This window comes from Nyctibius grandis, chromosome 6, assembly GCF_013368605.1.
Source record: "Nyctibius grandis isolate bNycGra1 chromosome 6, bNycGra1.pri, whole genome shotgun sequence".
Taxonomy (NCBI): Eukaryota; Metazoa; Chordata; class Aves; order Nyctibiiformes; family Nyctibiidae; genus Nyctibius; species Nyctibius grandis.
Genome location: NC_090663.1, coordinates 56,840,632 through 56,854,602, shown reverse-complemented (window position 1 = coordinate 56,854,602; position 13,971 = coordinate 56,840,632). Strand labels below are relative to the sequence as shown.

The window sequence follows — 13,971 nt, the reverse complement described above, 5'->3', positions numbered from 1 at the left end:
TAAAGCAGAGCGGACCCATCACCCTGTAAGGACAGACAGATGCAGCACTAATGCCAAAAGGTTTCTTTGAACTTCTGAAATCCATATCAGTAAGCATCAATGCATGCACAGACTCAAGTGCACAGAACTAAGCAAGCCACAAAGCTGCAAAAACAAGAGTGTACAAGATCATTTTAACCCAAGTGTGTGGAAGAAGAATATTCTGCTGTTTGACATATACTCCTAGTATCTTTTATGCACCTTACAGTATATCTATCATCGGTTCACTGATGAACAGGATTGTATTATTTGTACACGGTACATTTAAGCAAGAATTAAAGTTGTATTTATCACTGTGTCAAGAACCTTTCTTGATTAATGAACACGTAAAACAGCTGCTATAAACAAGCATTTATCTTCCGATGGGAAAGTATTATCATTAAATGCCATGATTACTGCCAAATACTCAGCAAAAGTTTTCATACTACACAAAGGAACATCCTCTGAACAATAAAAGCAGCTGAAAATTTTGATACTGGCTTATTTGGCAACAAGCACAGCAGTCGGCTGCTTTTATTCAGGGAGGAATACTGTGGAAAGAGGGGGAACTGAGGGGGGACAAAAGAGGTTAGCGGCTGGAAAAGAACTGAAATAGTGCAGGAAGAAAGGCAAGTAAAGGCACTTAAATAGAAATAAAATTTCCATTTGTTACAGAAATAGCAGAACAGCCTCCATCAGTTCATTATTTCATTCATTACATAGACAGCCCATTTATTTTATTTTTCACTAGTGAATTAAAGAATTGTCATTTGCAACACCTTTTACAAGATATTCTAATTATACTTAAATGAAATAATTTTAAAAGGTATTTTGCAAGATCTACATTTGTTTTTTATTATTTCTTTCAATTTAGATAATATAATTTCACTCTTTGAGTGCTAGTGTAACAAACCACAGTAAAATATTTAACCCAGATACATAAACATTTCAAAAAAACATCTCATTTGAAAATATATTTTCCATTTAAGAGTTTTGTGGAAGAAACATCACAAAGAAATGATTGTATTTAAATGTGGACACCTCTATTTTAAAAGTTCATGCAACAGCCAATATTGTAGCACACAACTGCTCTTAGCAAAACAAAACTATGCTTGCATCCTTCAAATTATACACATTCATAGCAATAAAAATCTTTATCGTGTCAGCTGCAGTCTATTTTCCTGACATTTCAGAAGTCAGCTAACTAGAGAAGGAACAGTCTTTTAAAGGACAGTAGTACCAGTTTTAACTGCAAAAACAGCTGTTTATCTCATTACAAATCTGAATCTTGGCCTGCATAGATTAACAAAAGGTAAAGCATTCTCAAGAGCATAAATTGATCCTTGTTTTGCAGTTGAACAAACATTTAGCAGCTCTTCTGTTTCTATAGCTAACTTGTTTTCCTGCTTTAAAAATAGAAGGGAAGGGGGGAGGTGGCAAAACCTGCACTGGTTATTCTCCTTGTCCAGCCATACGTTCTGTGAGAGCCATACTTTTATCCATATCTGAGGACAATAAAGAAAATAAAAGGAGGGGCAAAGACATCCTAAGTTTACAATAACGTACTCAGTTCCTTTGAAACTGGCTCACAGAATTTAAGAATATGTATGAAAGGGTTGACTACATCAGCGCGCTCAGAAAGTCTCCGACATCATCCTCGCCTTCCTGTGCAATAGGCAGTCTGCTGGAAAACGCCGTGCCCACAGCCAAAAGCTGCGTGTGGGCTGAAAGGCTGTAGGAAAAAGAAAAAAATGCAGCAAATCCCTAAGATTAATGACTTCACACATGCATCCCTTGTGCTGCGGCCCAGAGCTGTTTCCCCACCCCCCATAACCACACAGTACTGCCATCACCATCATACGGTTTCCTTCCTCATTCAGCAAAGATAGCGTGTAGATCCATCCATGCCATACGCTTGGCAGTGTCTCATAGTGAGATAAAAATCACCCTAATTACCCTCTCTCAGATACAAGCCCTTTCAAGAACACAGACTCTGGTCTGATGCTTCACCTTATATACTTCAGGGAAAATACGGAAGGGACAACAAGATTCAGAAAAGGTTGTTCTGTGCAGAAAGTTTCTCACAACTCTTGACATTCATTTATTATTCATTCCCCACATCCTCTCCTTATTTGATGATATGGCTTACAGACTGCAAGCAGTTTAAGAGAGTTTAAAGTTGCTAGCAATTATTCTGTGATCATTCGCAGTCCCCGCAAAAAGAAAAGCCACTGCTTAGTCCATTCTTGCATCTAGAGAGAACAGGTAACTGGATCAACACCTGTTAGAAAGTGAAAAAAACCACCTGTAATTTAGCATGTGTTTTCTCTGAAAAGACAGATCATCACCTGGGATAGTTCAAAGGCCTTACAAATCTGAATTAAAACTTGCAGTACACAAGCAAAATAAGAAAGGTAATTATTTCATTTTTAAAGGTGCTGAATACTCGTGCTGCTCAAAGAAGTTAAAAAGCACCAGAGATGCACGTGCATGCTTGGAAATCAAGCCAACAAACAACCATACCAGTGATGATCCCAGTCGTCACCCAGAAAGGACTATCTGGGTTTGCAACTGCTCCCTGGGATAGTAATGCCATTTAGAGGACAGATTTTTTTTTTTCTCCCCATTGGATTGATATGCCAATTTACTGTTTCAGCCTGTACTGGTTTAAGTGAAATAACCTATGAAGACAAAAAAGATCCATGCCATTCATTACATGATGTCTATGTTATAGCTGTGACATCTACACTTTGAAGCGCAGACTAAATGAAAGGGTCAAGATCAGAGCCTGGAATGAAAACAGGAATTGCTGTGCATATCCTTCAAGGATTTTATTATAATCCTTTCCAATGTTCACTATGATCTCTAACCATTAATAGAACATAGAGACAGCTGCTTCCTGAAGTAACCTGTCCCTTCTGTCCTCGGCCAATGTGAGAAGCAGAAGCAGTAGAAGTCCTGATCTTCCTCTGCAAACTTTCCTGTGCTTTCTCTCCCCAGAGTTCTGCTGACAGCAGTCTCCTTTGGCCGTACCTTCAGACAACTCGCAGGATTTGTTTCAGGGTACTGAAGCTGCATTCGTCACTCCAGTCCAGTAGGGATCAGAGAACCTAGCACCAGTGTATCTACTGGTAACTTGTTAAGCTCTACATGTTACCATCAGATAGACTATTCACAAGACCAAAACCAAATGCAGTAACTTTGCAGGACCTCTGTTGGTATCACTGTGTTTGGATCTTCTCTGCTCTATCTCATGGGTACTGCCACCTGCTATTTTCAATTAAAAAAAAAAAAAAAAAGTGTTCTTTAGGATATTAGTTGCACACCAAAAAAACCCCAAAACCTCTCCATCTCTAGCCTTTGACATCTGTCAAGTACCATTTGAGAATACTGCTTATTCTGGAGTCACAGGGAAAAGAAGTTAATTTCGAGAAAGATAGCATCTTCAACTGTTCAATTTCTGCGCTAGCCAGCTAAGCCAAGACACACTTCACAGGAGGATTGCCTCACTTTGCTTGAGGACAGAGAGCAAGGTTCTCACACCACACAGCTGGGGAAGAGACAAAACAAGAAAGGTGCCTTTGCACTGATGCAGACCAGGCAGATTCCCATCACCTGCTGAGAGCGCTGAGGACCGTATTTTCCAGCAAGAAGGATAAAAAGAAGAGCTAGGCACAGCAGCTCCTCAAATGCTCCAACAATTCCCAAAGCAACTGCCCATTTAGGACCTTCATTTTATGGCAAAGCACTTCTAAAAGCTTAACTCAGCCTTCAAGTCATTAATTTATCCCTAACAGCACTGTTTTTGGTCAATCAGACTATTTACAGTTTACTTTTCACCTTGAGCCAAGTCCAGTATTTAAGTATGACTTGCATAAAAAAAAACATTTCAAAAGGTATTTCAAGACATGTAAGACAACTCCTGCCTGTATGCAAAGGCTCCACCAACTTCTGAAAAGATCTAGCATCAATGATTAAACCTGTACGAATATATCCATTTGCAAAAGTAGAGTCACAAAGTTTTAGTTTTTATTAAATTTGCAGTAAGAGAAAAGAAATGCCAAGAATGCTTTATAGAAACAGCTGAAATGCTACTAAAGAAAGAAATTACATTGGGATTAATAATTTCAAATATATGTGCAGCATTTGAGAGCAGAAGGGCAGGATAAAAATAGATCAAACCCTTTTGACAGGCTCTCATTTCTTCACACTATTCCAAGTCACGTTGCCTAAACTGGCAAGGTGAATCAGAAAAATTCAGTTCTGCGCAAAGTATGAAATCTACTCTTTTTCAGAAAGCTAGTAAAACAGTTATGCACAAATTAAGTTCCAAGTTAAGTAAATCTGATGGGATCATGCACACAAAGTCAAACAACTCAAGATTCATGTCTCAAACAACAAGAATAAAGTTTACCAACAACAGGACTAGAAACTATTCTTTGTGTTGCTTTGGTTTTGTTTGGCGTTTTTTGTTTGGGTGGGGTTTTTTTGTTTTTTAAATTAAAGTGCTAATTCTCAAATAACCAATAACTTCCACAAAACCTTAGAAACAGCAAGTCATAAGAAAATTCCATGAGTTCAAAACACAGCATATGTCATTTAGATCACATATCAGTTCTTGTCAGGAGAGAAAATTTCACTTAAAATTAAACTGTCCTCAAAAATTCCATAATTCAGTTACTGAGAAGCTTGATTACTCCCTGTCAATGGATTTCTGAGTAAAAAAGTTATAAAGGTTCTTTATTTTCTTTCCTTTTTAATTGGAGTAAATGTCTGCAGGACCTCAATCAGCAGCATCCCTATTACACTGGACAGCCCAACAATGTTGCATAATCCCTATTGTAAACAATTATTTTGGAGTTGTTTTTTTTGTAGTTCTGACTTGCTTGTGGAAGAAGCACAAGGGAAACAGACAAGCCTAAACTGTTGTGATACGTGTTTATCAGAGAAAAATTAATTAGCTTCAAGTTAAAACTGTACTCATCCTCCTCTTCAAATGCACAAATATGGATCTGCCTGCTGTTCCAACGACTGTCAGGAAAAAAAAAATCCCATTCCTTCCATAAAATATAAATATGCATCTGTGTGATGCCATTGTTGCTCATGTACCGCTGGCAAGTGTGACCTACGTAAACAGAGTTAACCCCTAGATAAACTACCAGAGTTTACCATCCATTTCCAATTAATGCCAAAGTTGTAGATAATGGTTTTGCTATTTAGCCATAGTAAAGCTATTATATCTGTGCCAAGGCAAACTTGGAAAGGGAGATTAATATCTGTGGCAAGAATGTTTCTTGCCAGAAGAAGCTCACTTCATGTGACAGTGATGGGTGTCCCGTGAAAACTAGGAGCTAGGTGGACTGTAGTTTGAACACAGAAATCACACTGGCAATCATAAGTCAAAGCACTTCTTACCATCTCCCAAACCAAAATTATACTAGCATCTTAAACCTTAAACACAACACAGATTCAAAGTTTCACATTCATGGTAGCTGCAAGGTGCTGAACATAGTAGACCTGAGTGCCTGCCTAGGCTGTGAATAAAGGAAAAAGACAATACACATTAATATTTTTAAAGATGAAAGCGCAAAGCAGTCTGTGAGTAACTGAAGTCTCATTCTGTCCATCAACGGCAGCAGCTTGGACTCAACCTTATTCTTGACTCAGGGTCCCAAAACACTTTACAAGGGGTACTTGTGTCTGCACCCCACTGGACAGAAACAGAGATACAGAGGTGTTAGGGACCGATCCTGTGGCATCTGCTTGAAGCAACAGAACCCTGCTCAGCTCCAAGGGTTTCTCTGCTTCTGTTCTCCCATAGGACAAGACCCTACAAGACTTGCCTGTGAATAAAGAAGTATATGATGCTTGCACACACTTAATTGTATTTCTGCAGGCTACAAAAGTCTTGCTATATTCCTTTTAACAAACTCTACTGAATAGTTATGCCTGAAGAGAAATTCCCTGTTAGGAAAAAAACTGTTCATCCAACTTCAGTAGCAAATGCAAATAGCTAATTAACCTTATCTCCATTACACTCTCCTGACTTTGCACTACATCTGGCACAGAAGCAAGAATTTGTTTGCCTTGTTCAAATCTTCTCACATACATACAAAGCCTACAATCAACAGGCTCTGAAGCAAATCTGACTAGCAAAGATTGAGCCTGTAAGTATACATATACCCTCTGCACTGTATTCTGTATGCACACTCGTGTATGTCATTTCATCATCACTTCTGCTATGGAAAAGAGAAATTGGCAGACACATGAAGAAAATTGTATTTAACTCTCTGGTTACAAATAAAGCTGTATTTGTGTACTTAAGAGATAAAAAACAAAGTAGCCAAACCCTGTTCAAATACACACTATAAATCCTAGGCAAATAAATCTATTATTTCACCCACCATGGGCTTTTTTTCCCCCTAAAATAAATGTGTGCCCAAAATAAGTGCTTCAACATTTCACCTTTTCATAGTCTGTTTTAAATACAACTATTTTTCCTTGGCCAAAATTGGTAAGAATAAAGGAAAGCAAATTGGACAAAAGGTCAGATTATACTAAAATTTAAATATTTGTCAGAACAGCTATTTCTACCAAGGAAGATAATCACAAAGGTAAAGTCTCATTTGATCCTTAATTGACCTGCTTGTTTTTAATTAGGAAGGGGGGGGAATTAACCTAGAGCTAATTACAGTCTTCATTCTACAAACCTGCAAGTGCATAATTTTATTCACATAAGTGTTCCTCACTGAAGTTATGCATGAGCAAATACATTTGTAGCTTCAGGGAATAAGTCTTGGATAACTTCACCTTCTAAAAACTTTTCTTTTAGGTGGCTGCTTTATAAATATTTCTTATATACAACCCATTTTGTATTTTAGGCTTTACATGTGAAATTTTTCAGAACACCAAATAGTATTTGCTTTTGTTTCAGAAAAACAGCAACATTTGTGTTAGGAAATAAGTGGTAGTTTTAAAGAATGTATATTTTAATTACATGCCCTTATTCATCCTGGTCTGTGAAACTACAGTCTTTGGCATCATGACATCAAAGTGTAGAGGTTTGTAGCAATGTATTTTGACTTTTGCACTGAATTAATTTTCAGTGTGGAACAAAATCAGTTTCAGGGGAAGAAACTTTCCAAGACCTGTGTACATGCAGAACATCCTTCTGGAACATTTACAGGAAGAACCTCTGCTCACTGACACTCTCCCCGCACCCACATCGCTACCCCAGTCTCTTCATTACGTTCAGTGGTTTGTGCCCATTTCCTCAAACTCTGCCAAATCTGTGCACCTGTATCTGCAGTCCTGCAAGCCGCCACAGATGACTCCATATACCAATTATATAGGGCTCAAAATTGTAGTCATGACTTCTACACAAATGCCCTCCCAGATGGCCACTGTCCACCAGATGAGGACTTGCTTTACATCCAGACTCGAACACAAAATAACTCCGTCAGCCTGCTTTCCCAAGAAAATGTTTAGACTTGCTTATCTGCGGATAAACACGTCTGCCAGACCCTCTGAGCCTATTGGCCAATTATAACCAAATTTGACATAGGTTTGGAGGCCTAAGAGATATTCACTCTGCCAAGGGTCAGAAAAGCGGGCAGCTGGGCTGAGAATACAGCCCCCCTTAGTGACCCTGTGAAGAGAAAGTCTGGGGCAGGGACTTACTTACCGCTCGACTAGTGGGGACTCCAGCCTTGAGACGCAACACCTAAGAGAAGATGTTTCCTTGGGTTTTGCTTCTTATCAAAATCCTGGAGCATATTCTGCGTGCGAGAGCAATTAAAAGGTATTGCCTGTATACCAGAGACACGCAGATACACACGCCTCTGCGTGTGTGCTGTCTGCGTAAGCACGCACACCTGGGTGTGCGCACACAGCGCGACGTGAACCGATCATAAAGAATAATTGATCACATAGGAATTTCTTTACAGCTTGATGAGGTGTTGACATTTTAAGCAGAGAAAAGTAAACTCAGTAATGTAATGCATGAAAAACCTGGTATAATGTAATCAAATGCTAGTTTATAAAGTATTTTAGTTACCTGAAAATCATTTCCTTACTACAAAAAAGTCCAGCCCTTATAGGAGCTGTATAGATAAATCTTTCGTCTTTTCATGCACTCAAAAGAGCAAGGTTGTTGATGTAGAACATGATACAATATAGATATCATCAGAAGGTTATAATTTGTAGACTTTTTGAAAACCTTATCACATAACCCTGGTTACATTTTTTCTACCTCAACCAGATACAAAACAGCGAGAGGAAAGTGCTTATCAGAGCAAGTCCGGTCTGAAACGCACTAGTGAAGAAACCAGTTTGACACATGCGAACTTTAGACGAAACTGCAGTGTTTTCTAATCAGTTTCCTCCAAATTTTGCCTATCAGTGGCAACATTTTCAGTTTGTTCGAGACAATTTAAAAATAGGAGCTCGTATCTTCTGAAAAGGAACAAAAATCCAAATGGTACTAAGTCTAAGATACATTTCATAGCTTGTTTTACGGGGTAGCACCAATATACCTAATTAATTTGTTTCTGTTCAACATTTGCGGTCTTTACAGCATAATGTTCTAGATCATTTTGGCATGTATGAGTCAAATACTGATACATCTATAAATCTTCACCACCTTTTAAGTAGAGTAATGACAACGAAGATAATCATGTTGCTTTATATGCTATTCTATCCTTCCAACTACCCTAGGGTCAGTAGAAAGTACCTGTCACAAGTTTTTAGAGACTTCTCTGGCTTATCCCATAGTCCATCTGAAGGCTGTAAACTACTTGCAATGGCGGTTGTTAGCAGTAGCATTTAGGCTGGACCCAGAGACACCCCTTCGCTCCCTCCAGCACGCTGCATCAGGTATCGCGTTCATAAAACAAATCAAAGCAATCCCTTCCCCACAGGATTTACAGTCTAGGCAAGTGCTTTGTAGTCAACGGCAAGCGGTCAGTGGTTAAGAAACAGAGCAGCGCATGAACATTCATCTAAAAAAAAAAAAAGTTAATCTTATTTCTTGGGAGTAGTAATACATCATTTCCCACCTGAGCATCAGACTTCCTCTCATTGTTTCCTTGCACCTGGCAACAGATATTGTGTCTTACGTATTGAAGCTCTTGTTTTCTAGGAAACAATACACAGAGAAGAATGACAGAAACAGGCAAGAAAGACGAGATGCTGGGAACAGCCTTTGCAAATCTGTCAGTTTACATCATTACCAACCAAAGATCTTTAAAAGAGTTTCAAGACCTGAGGGCTTGATTCTGCAAAGCGATGAGTGCTCCGGCCTCACTGCAACAAAGATCCCAGCATATGCATCACTTCAATTACACAACTGCACCAATTAAAATGGACCTGCTTGTATCCTTAAAATTAAGCACATACTTAAATGCCAACTTGAAGCCAGAGCATCCAGTATACTGACCCACAGGAAGGACTGCTAGGTCAGGGATGCACACAAACACAAATACAGATAGGTACAGATACAGCTACCCCAAAGGCCTGTTTTTTTTTTTTCTCCTGATTGCACAAGTGTCAATCAAGAGCAGTTCGGCTGAAGCCAAGCAGGGTAGTAGGTTCTGGGAAGACAGTCAAGGCCCTTAGGTTGTATTTACTGTGATGGATTCCTTATTTTGAAATAACTGCAAAACTGTTTCATAACAATGCAAAATTTCAACACATGAACCAGAGAATCTACTTACAAGCAGATTAGCAGTTCACCGTATTACTCTAATAGTAAAACGCTGCTTTGGTTTTTTTGGGGGTGCTTTAAAAAACTCTGAAAGAAATCCACTCCCCGTGCATGCAGCCTTTGACAGGAAAAGAAAGCAGGAGTAAGTGGTGCCGTAAGCTTCTCGCTAGTTGTCAGACAGAGGCAATTTTGTCCTCTGAAGGCAATCACATGGTATCCACTCTGTCAAATTAATGTACACTGCCTCCATGAGTTATTCCCAGAGACTGTAGCTTTTAACATCCTAACTTTAACATGCCTGTCATTCAAAATGATCCATTCTCAGAAAATAACGATGGCTGTACTCATTTCCCTTCTCTTAAGGTAAACTTTAAATGGAGCAGAAGAGAGCATTTCATCCTGAAAAGGAGACAACAGAGGAAACACTGGAAGTTTATAAAAGCATGAACCAGACAGAGAGGAATAGGGAGCAATTCTGCACTATCTCTGTGCAAGACATAGGTGCTAACCCACCAAGGTTCAAAATAAATGGGTGTGGTGTTTGACACAGTGTAGAGTTAAAGCTATTAAATTCCTTGCCACAGCACGCTGCAGATGCTAAAAGTTTACACAGGGTCAAGGGGCAATCAGAGCAGTTCATGGAACAGAAAAATCAGTGAGGGTTATAAAGACACCAGCTCTCCCTTAGGAATCATCCAAGCTACAAATGATTGCATGCTGAGAGAGCCTTCTGGAGATTATCCTTACATGGCTGCCTTATTTTTACACACACACACACACCCCCCGGCACCACTTTTTGCACTCTCAGACCCAGTATGCTAGACAGACCTCTGGTTTTATCCACAAGAGCCTCCTAAACAGGGACACTTTCTGTAATTCACATTCATCAGGTTCTTAAAAGTAGCCAAACGCTGTCTTTCTGAACAGCATCACCAAAATAATCGAGTGCTATGATCTGACCGGTAAATCAGAGTTCACGTCAGTCCATCACAAGTGACACAGCCCATCAGTTAACAATACCGTATCACTGCGCGAGAGATTACCGCTTCCCAAAGATTCACAGAGTCCTCCATCACCTCCAGTTACAAAACAAGACGTACCTTGACAAACTGGCATTTTAATTTAAAAAGCCCATTTCGGGAACACTGAAGATTAATCGCCAGCTTCGGGCATGCAAGTAAAGAGATCGTATCAAGGCGCAGCGTGTGACCGAAGAGCGAAGGTCCAGGACTCCCTACCAGCCACCCAGCCGGGACAAGTAACCTACTCCGCCGCAGCTTCTTGCGCTGGGGTAAATCAGGAACAGCCTGAAGCAAACGCTCGACACCGCGCACGGGACGGGACGGGACGGCAGCCCGCTGCGGAGCCCGCCGAGCACCCCAGCCGTGGCAAGCGGAGCCCCGGCCTTGGGCCGCAGGCGCCGGTGAGCTTTCGGGGCGCTCCCCTCGCTGAGACGGGCATAAAGCCGGGGCCACCCGCGGCTGCCCCGGGGCACGCCCGCGGTGCGGGGCGCTGGCAGGCCGCTGCCGCCGGGCGGGCACGGCAGCGCTCCGGGACGCCCCCTTCCCGCCCCGGGAGGCCCCGGCCGCGCAGGTGCCCGGCCGCCAGCCGCCGCCCCGGCCGGGCCGCCCCGCCGCAGCATCCCCGCTCCGCAACACCCGCTCCCCAACCAGCCCCGGCGTCCTTACCGGCTGCGGAGGCTGCCGGGCTCCGCGGGGCTGCCCGCTCCGGGGCTGCCTCTCCCGCCGCGCTCGCACCCCGCCTGCTGCCCGCACACACCCCCTTCCCGCCCGGCTCGCAGCCTCTGTACTCGGCTTTGGGGCGGTTTGGGGTTTTCTTCCCCTCCTCTCGCCCTCTCCAGCTCCCACTAGTGATCACACACCCGGCGGAGGATCAGCCGCCGCCGCCTCCGCCCGCCCCCCCGCGGGCGGACAGCGCGGAGCTGCCGCCCCCCCGGCCCCGCCGCCGCCGCCGGAGGGGACCTTCGGGCACCCACTGGGGCCTGCCGAGCCCCGAGGACGGGGCTTAACGGGCCGGTTACCCACATCTATTAATCACCAGCCAAGTAACCGGCCGCCGCGTCCTTCCACGCAGATGGCCAAGTCCCCCCGCGCTTGGCTGGCGAGACGGGGAGATTTAAGAGAAGCGAGGCAATTTACTGCCGGGATTAAATTAACAACCGAGATAAAACGGACAGCGTGGGAACGGCCGATTGAAAAATGAATCGCCGATACGTCGTGTAGCATTTATAGCATCAGCAATAATTTATTGCGAAGCGTTGGCTGCACCACGGCCCCAGCGCAGGTACTCCTGCTGTAACTTGTACTACAGCTCACAGGCAGTCCAGTACCGACCCGTGCTGCCTTACAGGCACAACAGAAAACTCAGGCCAGGGTTTTCAATCTCAGTATTATTTTATTACTGCTTCCCTCTTTTCTACAATTAAAGAAAATAACAGATCAGCAGTTCAGGTTATCATATTAGAAGTCTGTGACCACAAGTTAGTCCATTATAACACATTAAAGTTTGTGACTTCTGAGAAAAAGGTGATTGGGAATATTTGAGGTGTGACTACATTAGCATTTTAGTGTGCATCAGGAGCGCACTTTGAAGCAGTTGTGGAGCAGTCTCGGTGCACAGAGAGCAAGCCAGAAAACACATCCCAGAAGTGCACCTAATGTGCTTTGGGGCCAACAGGCATCCCGTGCATGAGGCGAGGCTGCAGCCAGTTCGGACACGTTGGCCTGAGCACCAGGTCCTCAGCACCAGTGTTTCAGGTGGCAAACCTGAGCCACACTTGCTGGTGGTGCAGACACACATTACCCTAACCTCATATGATCCCAATTTCTCACACTCAAGAGGAGTTAATGCTCTCCCTCACTTTCCAAGGGGGTTGATGTATTAATGTTACATTCACATACACAGAATCTAGTCTATCCCCCTTTGACTTAGAACATTTAATTTTCAGAATATTGCATCAATATTTTGGGGCAGCTACATGGAAGAGAGAGCAAACTAGCTCCAAAGGAGAGCTTCTTCCACTGCATCTCTCTGTTCTTAGGCCCAAACCTATATTCTCTCCACCACTGTAGGCATGGGTTTTTTTTACAAGTGCCTCAGTCAATACTAGAGGCCAAAGTGGAGAAAGAGTTATTACTAGCTGAGGCAAATTTGGAAATGTTGAAAAAAACTAGGAGAAAGCTTGTTCCAGCAAGATTTCTGGACAGCTATTTTGTGAAATCTGTGTATGCAAGTTGTCCTTGTGCACTTCATTCTCCGCACTTTTTTTGGCCTGTATCCTAGCCACAGCTCATTATAATACAGGTATATTGTCTATTGTATGCCTAAGGTTTCCCTCTCAGCAGAGACACTTTACTTTTTAATCAGTTTCCCTTTTCTGTTTGCCTCCTGCAGACAAACAAGAGAAGACAGACAAATTACCGGCTCTTCTAGAAAACAACTAAATAACTACCCCATGCTGCACTGGCAAGAGAAACCTAGAAAACAGACAACTCAAAGAGGAAAAAAAGCACCCTCAGGAAGTAATAAAGAGAGGGATGAAAAGGAAGAGAAGACATAAAAATAAATAGAAAGGGAACAAAAGGAAGGTGTTACAGAATTTAACAGTGCCATGAAGCGAAACAGTTGGCAGTGAGAAGAGGCATTATGAACACCTTTGCTTCACACTGCCAAACAGAGATTGAAAAGCGTGGTTGCCTTTGAAGCACAAAAACAATTAAGTATCTACTGAGTATGTGAGAATCAAGGATTTGTGCTATAGTGCTCCAATGCCAGCATGCAGCCCGAAAGGGGTGAATTGTTTACCAGTTTCCTTGAAAACATACAGCAAATCTCCAAAAATGCATGCCCTTCCAAGCTGCGATGAATCAGCAGCCACAGAAGCTATGCAGTCATGGACCAAGCTCTAATGAAAGCATGACCTTTCTCCTTCTCTCCCCAACCTCCAGCTAATCTTTTCTAGATGGATCACTTCAGCCACCATTCTTCAAGTCCTAATTATATCAGACCTGATTATAACGCTTGAATGAAAACACTCAAAATATTGAGCTCCCACTGATGGTACTGAAAAGGAGATGTAGTATTTCCGAACAAGACACTGTTTGAGGTTGTTGGGTAATTGTCTAAATCTTCTATCATTGCTAAGGTAAACAGATGAAACCACAAAAATGTTCGAACCTCCCGGCAAAGTTTTCAGCGTGCTTTCACCTTCCTGACCTCAAAGTGTTGAG

The 13,971-nt window shown here is 42.2% G+C and overlaps 1 protein-coding gene across 1 annotated transcript in view; it reads right to left on the bottom strand.

The window, feature by feature from the left end:
* BMPR1B (bone morphogenetic protein receptor type 1B) overlaps nt 1-11,479 on the bottom strand; it is a 278,304-nt gene extending 266,825 nt beyond the window's left edge. The window contains exon 1 of the mRNA XM_068402616.1: nt 11,410-11,479. The gene's annotated coding sequence lies outside the window, so the exon portion shown is untranslated. The remainder of the gene's footprint in view (nt 1-11,409) is intronic.
* Nucleotides 11,480-13,971: the final 2,492 nt, after the last annotated feature.